This window comes from Anolis carolinensis, chromosome 3 (assembly GCF_035594765.1).
Source record: "Anolis carolinensis isolate JA03-04 chromosome 3, rAnoCar3.1.pri, whole genome shotgun sequence".
In the NCBI taxonomy this organism is placed as follows: domain Eukaryota; kingdom Metazoa; phylum Chordata; class Lepidosauria; order Squamata; family Dactyloidae; genus Anolis; species Anolis carolinensis.
In genome coordinates, this window is record NC_085843.1 from 116,375,005 (window position 1) to 116,390,672 (window position 15,668).

The 15,668-nt window shown below is 42.6% G+C and overlaps 1 protein-coding gene across 2 annotated transcripts in view; it reads left to right on the forward strand.

Annotated features, from left to right (window-relative positions):
- The first annotated feature begins 8,832 nt into the window (after positions 1-8,832).
- nck2 (NCK adaptor protein 2) overlaps positions 8,833-15,668 on the forward strand; it is an 87,022-nt gene continuing 80,186 nt past the window's right edge. The window contains exon 1 of one of the 2 annotated variants that reach the window (XM_008107071.3): positions 8,833-9,013. The gene's annotated coding sequence lies outside the window, so the exon portion shown is untranslated. The remainder of the gene's footprint in view (positions 9,014-15,668) is intronic. The other variant, XM_003218738.4, reaches the window with a different exon arrangement.

The following is a 15,668-nucleotide window of genomic DNA, read 5'->3' on the forward strand; positions in this document are numbered from 1 at the left end:
ACCGTGTGTATTTATTACATTTTTAAATTTTAATAAAAATTAATTGAAATTTAAAAAGACTGCAGTCTTGAACCCAAACCTTCATGAGGATTCCTGCTGGAGATGCTCAGGTGGATACCCTACTTTGAACAAGAAGTTCAACAAAAACCCCATAACCTCCTTCTCGCTCTAGGTGCTGTAATACCAAATGGGTGGGTTCTCTTCCTAGCAACCCTCTTCTCTGTCCAGCCTTCATAACCATACATAGACTTGAAAACACAATAGTATGGACAATCCTGTCTTTGGTCTTCAGTGATGTACCTTTACACTTCAGAATTATTTTTTCAGCTGCTTTTTGTGTGTGTGAAGTGTGCATTTCCCACTTTTGGGAGGGTCATGAACTCTTAAACTCAGTGAATACGGAGAGCTAATTGTATAGCCAAAGAATGGCACCCATAGAACTTTTTGTGTGTGGCTATTACCTGTATGCCAAATAAATTCCTTGCCATTGTGAAAAAAAAAATTCCCATCTCTGGGTGAAAACAGAGAGGACTGACTCCTCATTGATATTGATTGTAATGCATCAAAACCAATGCATTCAGTCCTCTCTATTTTAATTGTAGCACCTTATTCATTTATTTACTTTGGCAATAAAATATGCCTGCTTCTACAAAACAAAGAAAACAATCAAAAGGAGAAGATAAAATAGTAGTAGTTAAAATTAGGTTGTAAAAGAAATCTCAGAAATGTAAACTCCCTGGTAGTCCTTCAAATAACCTGTAACATCCAAAGTGCTGAAACTGTCTTAAAACTAGCTCCAGCCCCTAAGAGAGTTTCTTCCAAGTTCAGACTAAATGCTGGAGTAGGTTCATCACTCCCTTGATTTCAGTTTCCCTGGGAAAAGAAGTCCCAGTCACATTGGGAGGTCAGCAAGGGCACCGCAGGGACTTGAACCCCGTCCTGGGAGCCAGGAGCGCCAACCACCAGTGCCTTTTGCTTTTTTCTGGCAATGCGACAAGGGGAAAAGCAAAACCTGAGACAACACAAGTGTGTTGTCTCAGAAAAAGAAAACCTTTCAGAGTAAGGATGATGAAATCTTCATCCATTTTTGAGCAACTGAGAGGCTTAGCAGACTACCTCTCCAAAATATGGACACAATGGAGAACTCCTGCCTAGCCAGGTGTTGTTGTTGTTGTTGTTGTTGTTAATATTTTTCATAAATGAGACTCAAAACAGCATAGGTGTAAAAAGCAATAACATTAAAAACCCACAAAAGCTTAATATTGACATAGAATTTAAGTTAAACAAGTGCTACAGCAAATGAGTTTAAACACAATTAAAATATCCATACCTTGCAACTTCTGAGGATGCCTGCCATAGATGTGGGCGAAACGTCAGGAGAGAATACTTCTGGAACATGGCCACACAGCCCGAAAGACATACAACAACTCCACAATTAAAATAAATGAATAAAAGTCTTTAAAATAATTCAGGTAATTCAGAATGCATAGGCTGCTTATTCTAACTATTTGAGGATATGTCATCTAGGAATTGCTTATTAAGAAACATGTGTTTGTCTTCTGAAGAAAAATAGTTACCCATAAGAATTCAAAAGTGTAGCTAATAATGTTCCTTCCAAGTAAAAAGTTATGGACAAAAGAAGCTGACTACTAGATATATAGTAAAAAAAAGTGTTATTTCTAAACAAGTTACCTTGAAAACAGCAGCACTGAGCAGGATTTGAAGACAATGCTTCCTTTTTTCTGCTTAGAAGTTAGAAAGAGATGAAAACTGCTAGATCCAGCTTCCAAAGCAATGTAAAAGTGAACTGTCACAGATATTTATAAACCAGGATTTTAGAGTTCACAGAAAACAAGTCTTGTTTCTTAAACTGTAAGCCAGGCGTGGTGTAAAAACAGAGAGGAAAATTACCTTTTCTTCACTGAAGTTTCTTGTGCTGATCTGCGAAAAATAATCTCAAAATGCCCCATTCTGTTTGCAGTCCCAAACCAGGAATTCCACAGAAATAAATACATAGAATACATTTCAATATAGAGTAAGAGGAATGCAGTGGTACTTACTGACATGATATCTGTGGCTGATTGTGAATGAATATCAGGTTGTTAGAACAAAAGTATTTAAAACATAGAAAAGGAAATCCTCCCATAAAAACATTCCCACTTTGTAAGGAAAGAGTAAAAAGGTGGCTCACCTGTATCTTTGTCCGTTGAAATGGTGGATCTAGGAAAATCAATCCTAAAATAGCATTGTTTCCCCAGCCCTCCCAGTTACCCCAAAGAAAACCAGCAGAAATCCAGACAAATGAGGCATTGACAAGGTAGAAGGAATACATCTGAAATAACGAAAACACCCCCACTTCGACCAAAGGCCCCAAAACTATCCACAAAAATAAGAGCATCTGTTATTTCTTAAAAATTAAGGCAGCACCTCCTATTCCAACTGAACCAGCATGTTAACTGTCGAGAAGATTTTAAATTCAAACATTATTATCCATGCAATATTCTAAATGAAAGGACATAACAAAACAAAGGGAGAACTGGAAACCCCTTCTATCCCAATGGACCCAAATAGCTATTGCTATGCCATGTGTCAAAATAACTCACTGTGCAGATCTTCAAAGACAGGAATGCTGAATGTGGCCAAAGGAGATTCAGGTCAGCTTCACAAGTTCCTTGGTCTGCTTTGAAAATCTGAGCTATAGTTTATTTTAGCTTCACCAGATTTCCCAATTGTTCCTCTCTTCACTTTTTTGGAGATATATTTAATATCCCTTTGTCTATTTGTTCCCTCAATCTCCCTCTCTCATCCTGCCCTAAACTCTAGTAATGGAGGGAGTGATAAAAACCAGTATGGAACCTGTGGGACAGCCTCACTTATCGGAATGGGACGGATTCTTCCGCCAGCCATTGCGCATCACAATAGGAAAAAAAAATAGTTCCTGGCTATAGTGCCCAATGCATGCAAACATACTCCTTGTAAATCCTTGCTCACATAATACAGGCCAAGCATCCTTTATACAGAAATACAAAATGCTCAAAAATCCAAAAATGTACACCTGGGTGGCTGATGAACTGGCACCTAAATCTTGACCAGGTATCATCCAGACCAATGTTTCCCAGACTTGGTCTTCCATTTTCTTTGGACCTTAGATCCCAAAATTCCTGACTGTTAGCCAAGCTGGTTGGGGCTTCGGGGAGTTGAAGTCCAAAAAAAGATGGAGGACCAAAATTGGGGAAACATTAGTCCAGACTAAAATGGCCATGGTTTGTTTACACTGCAGAATTATAGCAGTGTGACGACATAATTGCCATGCTATGTCATTCTGGGATGTGTAGTGTTGTGTGATATTTACCCCTCTGTCTGAAAGCTGTGATGACACAACAAACTACAAATTTCAGAGTTTCATTGGATAGATTCATAGCAGTTAAACTAGTGTCCATCTGTTATAATTCTGCAATGCAGATGGTTCCTTAAATCAGCTGTTTCCATACCTTTTTGGTCATGGAACCCTGTGGAAGACAACTATTTCCCGTGGAACCCTGACTCCTATCTGATTTGTTTAATCAAAATAAATATTCTGGATTATTTTATGCTAATTCAAATATGTTTCTCAAGTTTCTATATAAAGGCTAGTTTGGGAGTAAGTTTTACTCTTGATATTTTATGAATATGCCAATATCCCGAATGTTTTTCATCTTTCAGAATATTCAGTCCAGATTGTTGACTAGGACCAACTTCTTTGAACAAAAGTTACCGCAATTACAGGGCAAATGGATCTTGTAGCGCCTTTGAGATTAACGGAAAAAAAGAAATTGGTAGTATAAGATTTCATAGTGTGCTGTCCTACTTGGCTTTCCCTCCCTTGCTTATTTCCTGGTTGCTGTTCTTGGGAGGAATGTTCCATTGGCTCTCATTTTGGGGGTGGAGCTTGGGACTACCCTTTAGGTTTGGATGAGATGGTTCAGCCTGTGAGCTTGCCTCTAAGGCTTTTTCCCCTCCTTTGGCCATTCCAGAGAAAAACCTCTTAGAGGTAGGTCTTAGAATTTGGTCTGGGTTCTTTGACCTGGCAAATTCAAACAGGCAACATAAATCACGTACTTACCTTATAGTCACATCATAGCTTTAGGTATTTACCTCATAGCCTCATACTTACCATTACAGATAGAGCTCATCATAGCCACGTACTTACCTTACAGTTTACCTCATAGCCTTGTACCTACCTTACAGTTTACCTCATAGCCTTGTACTTACCTTACAGTTTACCTCATAGCCTTGTACTTACCTATAGCTTAGATAGTATACCTCATAGTAAAGTATTTACCTCAAAGATAGCAAAGCTTATAGTTCACCTTGTACTTACCACCATAGCTTTATGTACTTACCTTATGTACCTACCTTATGTACTTACCTTATAGCTTATCACCTTATAGTTTACTTCAGAGTTATTATAGATAGTTCACTATAGCTGGTATTTACCACTAAAGTCATTATAGATAGTGCTTATCATAGCCTTGTACATACCCTATAGTCCTTACCTTATAGTTTCCTCATAGCTTGTGTGTTTATCCTTTAAAGTCTCTATAGCTTTCATTCTCAATCAATATAGTTTTATTTCTGTATAATTTCAGTGATTTTACCTCATATTATTTCTAATACATTAAAAAGACTGTTTCCTGTTTTCAATAAACATATTTTTGGTTATCTTTAATCAGCTTCTAGAGTATTTACTTTGGGGTTTGAGGTATAATTATAAGGTAAACCGAAGCCGCTTGGGTAGCCAGACCTAGAGATAGCCATTTCCCCCCAGCGTGCCTTCACACATAGGCTTAGATCTACTCTATCAGATGCATGAAGCGAAGGAACAGACAATTGGAAACAAGAGAAGTTCTAGCAGAGTATTCAGCAGTGCAATTTTGTGCCTGATACTGCTGCCTTCTGTAGTGTTAAAAAACTGCAGTAGTGTTTTTCTCAGTCCTCCAGAGCATTTAGGGGAGGGAGCAGGACTGCAAGAAGAATGGGGAATTGCTGATACTGGTGACAACAGCAGAATCCTGTGTAAGTATATTATGAAATTCTGGCAAATGGCCTAAATCCAATAGCTAGTCCCAACCGTAGATTGATAGAATCTACATAAATTGTAGATTTACACTGACTGGATTGATAGTATTTACATAAATGCTGATTCAACTACTGATTCTATTTTACTTGGGATTAGCAACTAGTTACGCCAAGGTCTTCAATAAGAGCATGAAAGGGTTACTTTTTTGGATTAATTTTACGAAGCCCCTGCCAGGAGCTATGACAGCCAAAAAAGTAACTTTTAAAAAGTTGTGTTCTCAATCCAGCACCATTTGTGGAATATTTCCTCGTGTCTGGTTCCTCTGGCACTGTTGCTGTGTGCCTTTAAGTCACTTGTGATGTATGGTGATTCTCGGTACACATTCCATGCGGGTTTCTTGGCAACATTTGTTCAGAGAGGGTTTGCTCTTTCCTTCACCTGAGAGAATGTGACTTGCTCAGGGTCATCCAGTGGGTTTCCATGGCCAAGCAGGGACATGAACTCTGGCCTACAGAGTCATAGTCCAATGCTCAAACTATGATGCCACTCTGGCTTTTTCATTTGGCAATTACTTGCTATATATCAGGCATGGGCAAACTTCAGCCCTCCAGGTGTTTTAGACTTCAACTCCCACAATTCCTAACAGCCAGTAGGCTTAGTAATTGTGGGAGTTGACATCCAAAACATCTGGAGGGCCGAGGTTTGCCCATGCCTGCTATATATGGACCTACTTTCAAGTTACCTGTCAGACCCCATTAACTTGACAGGGTTTTCTTAGGAAAGAACGCAGTGGTTGTTTTGACAGTCCCTTCCTCTGAAATATAACCCACAGTGATGGTTATTCATTGGTGTTCTCCCATCCAAGTAGCAACCAAGGCTGGTCCTGCTTATTTTTGAAGATCAAAGGGGATCTGGAATGTTAACTTGTAAACCTACATCACTTTTTCCTAGGTAGTTATGGATAGGCTTGTAAACAAAAGAAGACTGACACATAGATTTGTGCTGTTCCATATTTCTTTTATAATATTGTTTATTACTATTGTCTATAATTCCATTAGTATTACAGTATTTTATTGATACGTACACTTTCAATTGCTATTATTTGTTAATGGTCTTAAAAACATTAAGGACAAAAAATACAAGTGAACACTTACAAGGTAAAAAAAAAAAAATGAACCAAACCACCCAATTACAGGTTGAACATCCCTTACAGGTACAGGTATTTCAAAACCCAAATAACTTCTAGACACAACTTGTACTGTTAAGCACTGTTGACTGTGTATATTTCCTTTTGGAGGGCGAGGGGGATAAACCAGGAACAGATTGGGTTGCTGAGTTTTCTGGGCTGTATGGTCATGTTCCAGAAGCAATGTCTCCTGGCGTTTCGCCCACATCTATTGCAGGCATCCTCAGAGGTTGTGATGTCTGTTGGAAACTAGGCAAATGGGGTTTATATATCTGTGGAAAGTCCAGGGTGGGAGAAAGAGCTCTTGTCTGTTTGAGACAAGTGTGAATGTTTCAATTGGCCACCTTGATTAGCATTGAATAGCCTTGCAGCTTCAAGGTTTGGCTGCTTCCTGCCTGGGGAATCCTTTGTATTTACACTAATAAAAACACATTTTTTAATTCTGTAAAAGTATTCAAAACAAACAACTATCTGAATACAAAAAGAAGCGAATGGCTAAAATTATGCAGCTGGGAGGTGCACTGAAAAAATAACACATTTTGGTACCACTTTAACTATCATGGTTGAATGTTATGCAGTCTTAAGAGTTGTAGTTTGATGAGGAACCAGCAGTCTTTGCCAGAGAGGGCTTAAGAAACACACCGTACAACTAGAACTCCAAGGACACCCCAGCGTTGAGCCATGGCAGTGAAAGTAGCAGCCACTCTTCAGAGTAGGAGACGCATCCTCCTGTCTAGGCTGTCTTCCTCCCGGTTGGGCCGCTTCGGGAAGGCGGTACTTCCACCTGTGACGTCACGGAGGCCGCCCAATGAGCGTCCTCGGAGCCCCTGACGCGATTCCTGAAAGTTCCCTTTCCTCTCGGGTGGCCCTTCTGGGAACGGGAGCCGGGCTCTATTTTTAGCCGGCGGTGGAGGGAAATTGGGGGGGGGGGGGGGCACAGGGAAGCGGCCTTCCACGCTCAGGCAGAGCAAAGGACGGGCACTTCACCCGCCCCGCGCCTGGCTTGCAAAGGAGGTGGAGTCGCCCGAGAAGCCCTTTCGCCCTGCCAGGGAGGAGCGCACATGGGGAGTTCCGAAAAGAGAGGGGGAAAGCCAAAACAAAACATTGCTTGAAGTCATCTTTAAAAAGTTTCATCTACACTGTAGAAATATTGCGGTTCGGTGCCACTTTGAACCCCTGTGGCTCAAAGCCTTGGAATCCTGGCTGCTATAGTTTTACGCGCTGCCCAAGAGGACGGGTGCCCCGCCAAACTGCAACTCCCACGATCTCCCATAACACCGGGTCCACGTTAAAGCGGTTTCATGCTGCATTCCTTCTGGGTTGTTGTGAGTTTTCCGAGCTGTATGACCATGTTCCAGGAACATTCTCTCCTGACGTTTCGCTCGCATCTATGGTAGGCATTCTCGGAGGTTGTGAGGTCTTTTTGGAAACTAGGCAAGGGAGGTTTATATATCTGTGGAATAATATCCAGGGTGGGAGAAAGAACAAAGGATTCCCCCAGGCAAGAAGCAGCCAGGTTTTGAAGCTGCAAAGCCATTCAATGCTAATCAAGGTGGCCAACTGCAACATTCACACTGGCCTCCCAACAGATAAGAGCTCTTTCTCCCACCCTGGACCTTCCACAGATATATAACATGTCTTATTGATGTGAAAAATTGTTTTTACTGTTTTATTGCTGTGATTGTACTTTTATGTCGGGCATGGCCCTATGTAAGCCGCTCCGAGTCCCTCCGGGGAGATGGGGCGGGGTATAAAAATAAAGTTATTATTATTATTATAACACCCCCCCCCCCCTTGCCTAGTTTCCAACAGACGTCACAACCTCTGAGGGTGTCTGCCATAGATGTGGGTGAAACGTCAGGAGAGAATGCTTCTGGAACACGGCCAGAAAGTCCGGAAAACTCAACAGCAACCAAGGACCCTTTCACACAGCCCTATACTGTATCCCATAATATCAAGACAGAAAGTCCCCCAGTATCTGCTTTGAACTGGGTTATCTGAGTCCACACTAGATAACGTGATATTCTGGGATATAGGGCTGCGTGGAAGGGCCCTTGGCCTCGGGGTTTTCCCCGCTCTACAGTTGTAAGCCTCCGTGGGGCACACACAAACAGCCCATGAAGTTGGAGAAGAGTTGCAGCCCATGGGGAGAGGGCAGTCCCAGAGTGGGAAAGGAGAGTTGGCGCCTAGAGGAGTCCCACGCCTCGATGTGTGGCGCGTGGGGCTGCGCCTCGGGCTGGAACCCTTTCTCTCGTCACACTTTTCCTCACTAAGGGAGTGATGAAGCGGGGAGTGGCGCGAGGGGCGGCCCTGTGCCTTCCTCCGTCGAGAAAGGTGCCCGCCTTTCCCTCCCAGTTCTGAGGGAAGAGGAGGAGGAGGCGGAGGAGGAGGCTGGCGATCCTGGGCCTCCCGTCGCCGCCTTCCCCGAGCGGCAGGAAGGGAGGGAAAGAAGGCAGGAAGGAGGGCCCTCTCTGCCGCCTGGGTGGAAGGGGAGGGGCCCGGAGCCGTTGCCGCGGGGCTGAGGCTGGGCTGAGGCTGAGGGAGCTGCCGTTGGGCCTCGGACGCATCGAGGAGGAGGAGGAGGAGGAGGAAGCGAAGGGAGGTGGTGGAGGAGGAGGGGAGCCGGAGCCTTCTCCCTCCGCCGCCGCGGAGACAAAAGAGCCAGCGAGGGAGGGCAGCCTCTCCTCCCTCTCCCCCCTTTCCTGCCATTCTTCTTCTTCTTCATCATCATCACCCGGAGCCCAGAGAGAGGACTGTCCTCGTCCCAGGTAGGAAAGAAGCGCGGGTCGGAGAGGAAGGGGGCCGCCGCCATCAACTTGTGGAGTTGGGGAAGGGGGAAGGCAGGCAGGCAAGAAGGCAGGCGCCCTCTCGTCCCGGGCCTGGCCTAGTCAGCGCGCTTGGGTGGAAGCGAGCAGCAGGCAGGCTTGAGGAAAGAGCCGCCCTTCCCTCTCCCAGCTCAGGCTTAGGCTTTTTCTCCCAGGGAGGAACAATTCCCTCCTCTTCTCGAAAACCTACATCACGGGACACCCCCCCCCCTTTTGTATAGCTCACCCCACGTTTTCTTTACCTATCCTCTCCCCACCCCCCATTTTTCTTCCATTTCTGGAGCGTGAGGGGGAACTATTGTTCCAGAGGGCTGCCTGCCCCTTTGCTCCAAAGAAAGGAGTTGGGAGGGAAAGGGAAGGAAGGAAGGAACGGGCTTGTTTTTGTTGCTGCCGCTATGGCTTTTTTTTTCTTTACAGGAGGGATCAAGGAGAGATAACTGTTCCAAAAGGATCCAGGGGCCCTTCCCCACAGCCATATAACCCAGAATATCAAGGCAAAAAATCCCTTGCGTTGAACTGCTCAAAGCAGAAAATATGGGATTGTATTCAGTTGTGTGAAAGGGGGCCTGGTCCGTCCCCCCACAAATCCTGGAAATTTCCCCAGCTGAAGTGGGTGGTCAAGGGGAAGATGGAAGGGCCCCTTCGGTTGGGGAGATTTTCTGTGTACAGAGAAGGGGACTGATCCCAAACATGGAAATTTCTCCATCTGGAGTGAGTGGTCAAGGGGTTTAGTCACTTCCCTCTTCCCCTAGGGAAGAAGGAAGGGCCCCTTCAGCTGGGGAGATGTCCTGTTTCTGTGTACAGAGAGGAAGACTGATCTGAAATCCTGAAAATTGCCCCATCTGAAGTGGGTGGTCAAGGGGTTTGGTCTTTTCCTTCTTCCCCTGGGGAAGAAGCAAGGGCCCCTTCAGCTGGGGAGATTTCCTGTTTGTGTGTAAACAGAAGGGGACTGAATCCCAAACCCATATTTCTGGACTCCATTGTGGATTGGGAGGGTTTTTTTTGGTGGGGGAGTGGCAAGGAGGAGGCTTTTGGGGGCGTGTGAGTGGGAGCGATTCCCTGTCCCCCCCCCCCCCCCCCCAAATGGGATTTGGAGAAAAGATGGAGTAGCACTGGCACATGATCCTGTGTTATTACATGTTTTTATTTTTTCCCCCTTGGCCAGACAGCTGCTGGTTTATATCAGGAGGGAGAAGGGAAGCATCTTAGCAGGATCTGTGTCTAAAGAGGGCCATGCTCCTCCCTTGTTGCTTTCTTAGATCCGTGAAATACCATCCCTGACCTACCCTACCTGGTGGTTGTTCTAAAGCGCTCTGCAAATGCTGTGTGTTGATATTATCTTGGGCAGACAAGCACCTCCTGTTTTTATAGTCTGATCCAATCTCTTTCTTTGGGTGAATGAGATTGTAGGCTTATTGTCACTTAAATTAGAAAATTTAGGGAGCTGAAAAATTAACTGCTTTTTTCTTCCATGTATAAGTTTGCATCCACAGTATACCCACGGGTCTCCTTACGTTCTTGAAATCTGTGTTCTTTGTTAGTTTGTTACCATTTCCAATTTGATGCAGAGGTGAGCCCAGGTATGCTCTGCAGGAAGGTGCAGCCAATCGGGACTTCCTGACCAGCCCACCTGTATGATGCACCTGCCTGGTGCATCCACACCTTTTATTTCTGATACAGGGTGATTGGGGGTTGTGGTATCTTCTCAGATATTGAGAGAGGCAGGAATTTTCAGTGCTTGTAGTTTCATGTCTCTCTAAATGATGTACATTGCTGCATGTTCAAATCCCAGTTTCCAGGTGGTTGGTGGTATTGTTTTAGTATTATGTGGGCTGCTTTCTCTGCCATTTAAACACAGGAATAGTGACATCAGACACATCCTTTGCTGCACATCAGGCTTCTCCTAGACTCACCTTGCAAATGTTGGCCTGTCCTTCCCCTTCCCCTATCATTCTTGTTTTTAACTGCTATCAAGTTGACTTTGACTTAAGGCAACCCCATGAGTGAGATACTTCCAATATCAATAGCCCTGCTCAGGTATTGCAGGTTCTGAACCGGGGCTTCCTGATTGAGTCCATCTTTCTGAAATAGGGTCATCCTCTTTTCCTAGTGCCTTTTATCTTAACAACAACAACAACAATAATAATGATAAACTTTATTTGCAGACTGCCCTGGCTCCCCAAAGGAACTCAGGGCAGTTTCCAACATGTATGGCAAACATTCAATGCCAAAAAGGGAAAAACATTCAAAACAGAATTACATCAGGACAAACCATGTAAAAGCAACCTAACTCTAAAACTTAGTAACAAACGAAATAAGTAACAATAAAAACTTAAATAACCTATACAAGTATAACCTTTTAATATAAATTTAACACTAAAATAAGGGCAACTAAGAACAATACCTAAAACCATTATAAAAAGATTGCATGTTATGCAACAACCAGCGGGCTGAAGTCAGCTCCAGCCTCTAGACAAATCTAGTCTAAATAAGATTTAACATACTTTACCAAGCATTATTTTCTTTTCTATTGAATCATGTTTTCTCATTATATGGCCAAAGTACGACAGTCTTTGTTATCTTCTAGGTAGAGTTGAGGCATCGGGTTTTTTAGAACCCTTTTTTGGGTCTCTTAGTACTCCATGTCGTTACTGTTTTTAAATATGGGCTTTGGACTTTTGTGCTAGAAGTTGAAATGAGGAGGAAGGAATGCCACAGACTTGACTTTGAAAAATATGTAATTAGGATCATAAACCATTCCACAAAATGAACATTACCAAAGTAGGGCTGTTTCTCTTCTTTCCACTGTGCCTGTGTCCATCACAGAGAGGGAAATGGCCTTTTTTGAAAGCAGTGAAATTTGGGATATACTCACACAAGTAGATGCTAATTGTTCTCCTGGACGGTGGAAGGACTAATATGAATAAATACTGCAGCACTGAAGAGTATATCTCCTTAATAACCTTTACATAAACACACGTCTGTTTACTTTCATTCATGTGGAAGCCATTACCATACTCTTTGGGGAACTAAAGAACACACTAAGTTGGTATCTAAGTCAGTCCTGGTGGGTATTGCTCTTGGCAATAGAATGCTGGGATCTTGCACTTTTTTATTTTCACAGTGATAAGTTGAATCAGCATATGATTGTCTATATCCAGAAGATAAATTATGGCAGTAGCTAAGTACGTGCTGACTGGTTATTGCTGCTTTAATGACATGAGTAACCAGGGTCAAGAACAGGGCCTGTCCTCTTCCCAGTTGTGTCCCCAGTGGGCAATTCTTGCTTTCTTTCATGTGCCATTCCTCTCTTTAAAAGCTAGGTTCTGCCCTAAATACAGTGTTTTTAGTTTTATCAGTTCCGCTTCTCTTGGCAGGTGATTCAAGTGATCTTTTCCATACATGCCCTTTCTCTTGTCATATGCTTTTATTAAGCCATACAGAACTTGGTTGTAGGAGAGTAGGTCAGGCCAGCTTCTCTGCTTCAGGCATAGGTGTGATGCTTGAGGATGTGGTTACATGGTCATTATGGGTTTGGGAAAAAAGGTATCCTTCACCCATCAAGCTTTAATAACTGGTTTTCAGCTAGTTATTAAATAAAAGTAGATAATACTCTGTAAATACTTTGAGCATAAATGAACAGTAAGGGATCTCAAGGAGTTAGGGATAATGTTATAAATAAATGGGATTTAAAGTACTTAGTATGGGGGGGATGTTAATGGCTGTGATAGTCCAGTATTTTAGGTCTGTATAGGCATAGGGTTTAAGGCTACTTTCAGCAGATAGAGGATACTCAAGTAATGCACTAAAAAACACCAACATTGACTTCAGATGCATTTTCTTGTTCATTTCTATGTATAATCATTATACATGAGAATGTAACACTGATTTGAAGTTTTTAAATAGGTGAAATTAGTGTATTATATAAAATCTGTTTCATGGAATGAATTGTATTTTAAAATTGATATCAATGTAATGAGATTAATCTATAGATCTTATAACTACTGTTCAAACTTATTTTCCTTTTAGTCACTATCACTGATGAGTGTTTTATGGTCAGTTGACATGGCATTGTTTAATGTACAGCATCTATACTTGTTTATTCAGAATTAGCTAATCCTCTGCAATGCTTCTCGAAACAGGCTTAGGCATCTTCTCAATATGTTTGAAAGAAGCAATCCTGTCTGGGATTTGTAAAATAGGTTATACTGTTAAAGTAATATATAGATATAGAAAGTGGACACCTAGTAGTAATTCAAGGTTTGGATTCTTTACTAGTTGGTGTCCTGTTGTGGTTCTCTATTCTGATAGTTACATGAGTGGTCTCCTTCTAACAGGCAGAAATTTAAGATCTCTTTCGGCAAACATTTCTCAGATCACACAAGACTCCATAGTGCTCCTGATTTAGTGCTTTGTCTTCCCTACCTGTGGCCACTACTGTCCTCTCTGGGGTCTCTGAAAATATGCTGCTAGACTCTTCCTCTTCACTTCAGACTCATAGAATCATAGAGCTGAAAGAGACTCCAAGGGTCATCCAGTCCAATCAAGTCTGCCATGCAGGAACATTGAGAATACCCCTGACAGATGGCTATCCAGCCTCTGCTTAACCCCCCCCCCCCCCCCCCCCAGAGAAGGAGCCACCACCACACTCTAACGCAGCATATCCTATTGTTGAACAGCTCTTACCATCAGGAAGTTTTTCCTGATGTTTAGGGGGAATCTCTATTCCTGCCATTTGAATCAATGTCTTAGTCTCTAGAGCAGGGGTCCTCAAACTTTTAAAGCAGAGGGCCGGTCCACAATCCTTCAGACTGTTGAGGGGCCGAATTATCATTTGAAAAAAAAAACGAACAAATTCCTATGCACACTGCACATATCTTATTTGTAGTGCAAAACAACAACAATAACAATGAAAGACCAATATAGTATTTAAAAATGAATATAATTTTAACCAACATAAACCTATCAGGATTTCAATAGGAAGTGTGGGCCTGCTTCTGGCCAATGAGATAGTCAGGTTAATTGGGATTGTTGTTCTTGTGTGTCTACAAGTCATTTCAGACTTTGGCCAAGCCTAAGTCCAAAATTATTTATTTATTAATTTACTACATTTATTTACTACATTTCTATCCCACCCTTCTCACCCCAAAGGGAACTCAGAACAGCTGTATGTACATACAATATATTATATTATTAGCATAGCACAATATTAGCATTATATATTACTATATTGAACTATACCACTATACTGTAATATTATATGTAATATATAACATATAATTAATATTATTATATGGTATTATTAATATTATATTGTATAAAATGATAATATTATTATCAATATCATATGTATATAGTAAAAGGTAAAGGTTTCCCCTGACGTTAAGTCCAGTCATGTCTGACTCTGGGGGCTGGTGCTCATCTCCATTTCTAAGCCGAAGAGCCGGTGTTGTCCATAGACATCTCCAAGGTCATGTGGCCAGCATGACTGCATGGAGCACTGTTACCTTCCCGCTGGAGCGGTACCTATTGATCTACTCACATTTGCATGTTTTCAAACTGCTAGGTTTGCAGGAGCTGGGGCTAACAGCGATCGCTCATTCCGCTCCAGAGATTTGAACCCGGGACCTTTTGGTCCACAAGTTCAGCAGCTCAGTGCTTTAACACACTTCGCCACCGGAGCTCCCCATATGTATATACAATATATTATACTAGCTGTACCCGGCCACGCGTTGCTGTGGCGAAGTATAGTGGTATGGGAAATAAAGTATTGAGGAATTGGTAGAAGTTAAGGTAAAGGGTAAAGGTTTTCCCCTGACATTAAGTTCAGTTGTGTCTGACTTTGGGGGTCTCCATTTCTAAGCTGAAGAGCTGGTGTTGTCCGTAGACTCCTCCAAGGTCATGTGGCTGGCATGATTGCATGGAGTGCCGTTACCTTCCCACCGGAGCAGTACCTATTCATGTACTCTCATTTGCATGTTTTTGAACTTTAGGGTTGGCAGAAGCTGCCTAAGTGAGTCCTAACTCTGCCTGTCCCCTGGGCTGAATGGGTTGCTAGGAGACCAAGTGGGCGGAGCTTAGCCTTCTAACTGGCAGCAATTGGATAAAAACAATTATTCCTCTCCCTCTAATTAGGACTTGATTTTTCTTTTATTTAGGTTATGTCAACCTGGAGGCGTGGATGGTGGGTTGTGTTGTCAAATTTCGAGTTTGGGGGGCCTTTAGTTTTGTTGTTTTGTCGGTCGCCTGGATTCCATCACTCTTTTATATATATAGATTATTAAAACTGATATAAAAATATTACATTATAAATGAGGGCGGGGGCCAGGTAAATGACCTTGGAGGGCCGCATCCGGCCCCCGGGCCTTAGTTTGGGGACCCCTGCTCTAGAGCATCAGAAAACAATTTTGCCCCCTCAGTGTGACATCCTATTCAAATATTTCCACATGGCTATCATAGCCTGTCTTACCCTTTTCTTCTCAAAGTTAAACATACCCATTCCCTCAGCCATTCTTCAGAGATTTGGCATTCAGACTTTTTACGATTTTGGTCACCCTTCTCTGGACATGTTCCAGTTTGTCAGTATCCTTCTTGAATT